Source organism: Gallinula chloropus (genome assembly GCF_964237585.1).
Source record: "Gallinula chloropus genome assembly, chromosome: 19".
Taxonomy (NCBI): Eukaryota; Metazoa; Chordata; class Aves; order Gruiformes; family Rallidae; genus Gallinula; species Gallinula chloropus.
In genome coordinates, this window is record NC_140104.1 from 12638294 (window position 1) to 12644293 (window position 6000).

Consider the following 6000-nt stretch of genomic DNA (forward strand, 5'->3'; position numbering starts at 1 on the left):
TCTGCAGAGAAGGGAAGGACCTGGGGGTCCTGGTGGGTGACAGGTTGGCCATGAGCCAGCAGTGTGTCCTGGTGTCTAAGAGAGCCAATGGGGTCCTGCGGGGCATCAAGAGGAGCATGGTCAGCAGGTCAAAGGAGGTGATCCTCCCCATCTACTCTGCCCTGGTCAGGCCCCACCTGGAGTATTGTGTCCAGTTCTAGGCTCCCCAGGACAAAAAAGCCAGGGATCTCCTGGAGAGAGTCCAGAGAAGGGCTACAAAGATGATTAAGGGCCTGGAGCATCTGCCCTGTGAGGAAAGGCTGAGTGAACTGGGACTATTCAGCCTTGAGAAAAGAAGGTTAAGAGGGGATCCTATTAATGTTTATAAGTATCTGAAGTGTTGGACACAGGATGAAATGGCCAGCCTCTTATCAATGGTCTGTGGGGGCAGAACAAGGGGCAATGGTTTCAAGTTGGAGCACAGGAAGTTCCGCACCAACATGTGGAAAGACTTTTTCACAGTGAGGGTGACAGAGCCTTGGGACAGGCTGCCCAGGGGGGTTGTGAAGTGTCCCTCTCTGGAGATATTCCAGACCCCTCTGGACGCTGACCTGTGCGACCTGGTAAAGAGATTGACTGAGACATAGATAGTGAGGTAAGCCGATAGACAGATAAACACATCGTGAGGTAAGAACATGGACAGATAGATGTGAGGTAATGAGATTGACTGATAGATTATGAGGTAAGGGGATTGTGAGGTATGATGATTGTGAGGTAAGGGGATTGACTGTTATAGATTGTGTGGTAAGGAGAGTAACCAATTGTGAGGTAAGGGGTTTGTGAGGTAAGGAGATTGTGAGGTAAGGAGATTGATTAATAGATAGACTGTCAGGTAAAGAGATTGACTGAGAAATAGATTGTGAGGTCAGGAGATTGACTGATAGAGAGTTTGTGAGGTAAGGAATTTGACAGATTGTGAGTTAAGTGCATTGTGAGGTAAGGATTTTGTGACTGTCACAGTTTTGTGTAGCTGGGTGCTGGGAGAGAACTGGGGCTGCAGAAAATGTCTGGTGTAAGGAACAGCTAGAGCTCTCTGCAGGTCCTGAAGAGTAAACATTGGCCAGTCCAAGGCCATAGGTGCTGCTGACCAGGACCGAGCGAATCTGCGATGGTCACAGAGCCTCTGGGAATCACACAGAGGAGAAAAAAACCACAAGCAGCTGCAACGCCCATCGTGAAGAGAGGCCAGAGGGAGGTCCCAGGGAACTGCAGGCCTGTCAGCCTGGCCTTGTTGCTGGGAAATGTGATGGAACAAATCATCGTATGTCCCATCATGCAACACATGCAGGACACTCAGGTGATCAGGCCCAGTCAGCATGGGTTTAGGAAAGGCAGATCGTGATGGACCAACCTGATCTCCTTCTATGAAAAGGTGACCTGCTGCTTAGTGGATGAGGGGAAGGCTGTAGATGTGGTCTATCGAGATTTCAGTGAAGCCTTCATCACTGTCTCCCAAAGCATTTTCCCCTCTGCAGAAACTACCCGCTCATGGATTAGATGGGTACACTCTGTCCTGGGTTAGAAACTGGCTGGGCAGCCAGACCCAAAGGGCTGTAGTCAACTGAGTTAAATCCAGCTGGTGGCAGGTCACAAGGTGTGTTCTCCAGGACTCAGTGCTGGGACCTGTCCTCTTTAACATCTTTATTCATGATCTGGACGAGGGGATCGAGTGCACCCTCAGTAAGTTTGCAGATGACACCAAATTGTGTGGGAGTATTAATTGTCTGGATGACACGTAGGCTCTGAAGAGTGATCTGGACGGGCTGGATCGATGGGCAGAGGCCAATTGTATGAGGTTCTTGGGTTCTTGTGGCCAAGTGCCAGGTCCTGCATTTTGATCAGAATAACCCCAGGCAACGCTACAGGCCTGGGTCAGAGTGGTTGGAGAGCTCCCTGGAGGAAAAGGATCTGGGGGTGTCCATGGATACCTTGGCTGGACATGAGCCAGCACTGTGCCCAGGTGGCCAAGAAGGCCAACAGCATCCTGGCCTGGATCCGGAATAGTGTGACCAGCAGGAGTAGGGAAGTGATTGTTCCATTATCCTCAGCTCTGGTGAGGCTGCACCTCGAGTGCTGTGTCGGGTTTTGGGCCCCTCACTACAAGAAGGACACTGAGATGCTGGAGCGTGTCCATAGATGGGCAACGAAGCTGATGAAGGATTTGAAGCACAAGTCCTCTGAGGAGCAGCTGAGGCAACTGGGGCATTTTAGCCTTGAGAAAAGGAGGCTGAAGGGGAGACCTCGCCTCTCTCTACAACTACCTGCAAGGAGGAATGTAGAGAGGTGAGAGCCGGTGTTTTCTCTCAGGTAACATGTGATAAGATGACAGGGAATGGTTTCAAATTGCACCAGGGGAGATTTAGGTTGGATATCAGGAAGAATTTCATTACTGAAACTTTAGTCAAATATTGGAACAGGCTGCCCAGGGAAGTGGTGGAGTCATCATCCCTGGAGGGATTTAAAAGGTTCCTATAGATGTTGTGCTTGAGGACATGGCCTGGAGGTGGACTAGGCAGGGGTAGGCTTTGGTTGGACTCAATGACCGTAAAGGCCTCTTCCAACCTAAGTGATTCTATGATTCTGTGGTACAGTTCCAGGAAATTCCTGTTCTGTCATGGTGGGAAAGCACTGTCATTTAGAAACATAGTTGAGTGGTTCTGCTGTTGGAAATGTGCTTGTAAAACTTTTATAAACGTCAGGGGGAAAAACAAGGACAAAAATGTTGTGCCCCTTTCCAGGCAGACAGGATGGAAAGAGAGCCCAGCTCATCATTACGCAGTGTCTGGGTCACACAAGACCAGGAGATACTGCATTAGCAATGGGATGATGGTGGTCTGTGTTGTTAAAGCTGAGACAAACTAGGAGGGGGAAAACAAAACCAAAACCAACAGCTAAAAACCTTACTAAATACAGACTGGTCCTAACGTGAGCTACATGGCCAGTGATACACAGAGTGAGCAGATTGTTGCTGCTTAGAGACATCCAGTCATCACTTTCCAAACAGCATCATTGAGCTCCTGGTTCCTCATGCTGTAGATGGGAAATTTCAATTCTGGAGGAACCACTGACTAAAAACTGTCACTACCAGGTGTAAATGATGGAGGGGAGCTTCAGGGAGGTGAACACAGCAGTGATGAGGAACAGGGAGACCACGGCCAGGTGAGGGAGGCAGGTGGAAAAGGCTTTGTGCCGTCCCTGCTCCGAGGGGATCCTCAGCACAGCCCTGAAGATCTGCACATAGGACACCATGATGAACACAAAACACCCAAAAGCTAGACATGCTCTGATTACAGTTTCACTGAGGTAGGACCATGAGTGAGAGAGCTTGAGGATCTGGGGGATTTCTCAGAAGAACTGGTCACAGGCATTGCCCTTGCAGAGGGGCAGTGACAATGTATTGGCCGTGGGGAGCAGAGCACTGTGAATCACAGCGCTGTGGGAGTATTTTTAAGAAGGGAAATAAAACCCAGCAGCTACTTTTTGCCACCAGACAAAGGAGTGACAAAGTGTAAGGGAATTTGCAGAGAACAAGGTCGGTGATGTAGGGGGAGAAGGTCCTCCAAGCCTCATTGCAGAGATTCCCCTGCAGCCCGTGGAGAAGCCCATGGTGAATGAGGGTGTTCCCACACAGCCCATGTTGGATGATGTGAAACAGTGATTCTACATGCAGCCTGTAGAGGTCCCCAAGTTTGAGCATGTGAGGACACTGAAGGAGGCTGTGACCTCATAGGAAGCCTGTGCTGGAGCAGGTTAGCTGGCAGAGCTGTGGAGGACCCAGGCTGGAGCAGTCTGTTGCTGAAGGACGAAACCCCATTCAAGTGACCCACCCTGGAGCAGTTGGTGCTGTTTTGAAGCCATGTGGGAAGGACGCATGTTGGAGGGGTTCATGCAGGACTGTCTCCCGTGGGTGGGACCCAATGCTGGAGCAAGGGGAGACAGTGAGGAGTCCTCCCCCTGATCAGGAAGGAGCAGCTGAGATGATGTGTGATGAACAGACCCCAACCCCCATTCCCTGTCCCCCAGTGCCTCTCAGTCAGAGAGAGTAGAGAGTAGAGAGTTAAAGAGTGAAGTGGACCCTGGGATAAGAAGGGAGGGTCGTAGGTGGGTGTTTAAAATTTCATTTCTTTAGGTTTTGTTCTCATTTCTCTGCGTTCTTTGGATTGAGAAATGAATTAGGTTGATTTTATTGTTGTTGTCAAGTCTGTATTGCCAGTGAGAGTAACAGCTGCATGACCTCCCCCTGTGCTTTCTCCCTGCATGATTTCTCCCTGTCCTGATCATTCTGCTCCCAGGCAGAATGATCTCAGAGATGAGGTCATAGAATGATCCCCATGAGGCCTGAGACACCAGGAGGGAGCCTAGAAATACTGGTCTTCTCCAGCTGAGCTGGGCCAGGCTCCTGGGATGGAGGGAGCTCATGGCAAACTGGCAGCTCTGCAGAGAGACAGCTCTGCCCAGGAGCAGCTCCTCTGCCAAGCACACAGGGCTGGGGACACTGCCTGTCGGCACCAAGGGAGACCTGTGAGGCTGAGAGAGCTGGTGGATGCTGAGAGCTCACTGGAGGAGACAGGTAAAGAGACTTTGCTTTGAATTTTCTGCTCTCGGTGACTGGGTGGGAAGTGGGAGTTGAGCTTTTCTTGATAACTTTGCAGCAGGCAGTGCAAACTCATTGGTCATTAGGACTTGTCAGAGGATCTCCTGAGCCCTGCACACACAGAGGTTCCCAGGGCAGTGCCCTGATGCCAGGAGGGCTCTGCAGAGCAGAGCTGAGCACAGGGCAGGTTGGATGAGGTCAGTGAGCACAGAGCAGGAGGTGACATGTGCAAAGAGATGTAGTTCCAGGGACAGCTCCAGGCAGCAGAAACATTGTTAGGGAGGGAGAAGGAGCTGCTCCCAGAAATGCCTTGACAGTGGGGATTTGGTACGTCCTGACAGCCCCGCAGTGCTGATATGATGAGGGCATTCCATGAGAAGTAGAAAGAGTTTTCCTCAAAGAAGCATTTCCCAATTTCTCACTGCATTTCCCTCCTTGGACAGGTCTCCACATCTGACAGCAGCAGATGTCCAACAGCAGTTCCATCAGCCACTTCCTCCTCCTGCCCTTTGCAGACACACGGGAACTGCAGCTCCTGCACTTCTGCCTCTTCCTGGGCATCTACCTGGCTGCTCTCCTGGGCAATGGCCTCATCATCATCACCATAGCCTGTGACCACCACCTCCACACCCCCATGTACTTCCTCCTCAACCTCGCTGTTAATGACCTTGGCTACATCTCCACCACTGTTCCCAAATCCATGGCCAATTCTTTGTGGGACACCAGGGCCATTTCCTACACAGGATGTGTGGCTCAACTCTTTTTCTTTGTATTTTTGATCATCACAGAGCTCTGTCTTCTCACTGTCATGGCCTATGACCGCTACGTTGCCATCTGCCACCCCCTGCACTACAGGACTCTCCTGGGCAGCAGAGCTTGTGTCCACATGGCAGCAGCTGCCTGGGGCATTGGGTTTCTCAGTGCTGTGCTGCAGACAGCCAATACATTTTCACTGCCCCTCTGCCATGGCAATGCTGTTGAGCAGTTCTTCTGTGAAATCCCCCAGATCCTCAAGCTCTCCTGCTGGTTGTTTTGTGTTCATTGTGGTGTCCTATGTGCAGATCTTCAGGGCTGTGCTGAGGATCCCCTCGCAGCAGGGACGGCACAAAGCCTTTTCCATCTGCCTCCCTCACCTGGCCGTGGTCTCCCTGTTTGTCACCACTGGTGTGTTTTCCTACCTGAAGCCCCCCTCCATCTCCTCCCTATTTCTGGACCTGGTATTGGCATTTCTTTACTTAGTGTTTCCACCAGCAGTGAACCCCCTCATCTACAGCATGAGGAACCAGGAGCTCAAGGATGCCATGTGGAAAGTGATGACTGGATGTTTCTATGCAGCAATAAAGTGCTTGTCTTCTGAATACCACTGA

General features: G+C 51.0%; 1 pseudogene across 1 annotated transcript; it reads left to right on the top strand.

Annotated features, from left to right (window-relative positions):
- Positions 1-5099: 5099 nt before the first annotated feature.
- On the top strand, positions 5100-6000 carry LOC311199077 (olfactory receptor 14A16-like; annotated as a pseudogene). The gene has a single exon. The product of its transcript is annotated as an olfactory receptor 14A16-like (transcript).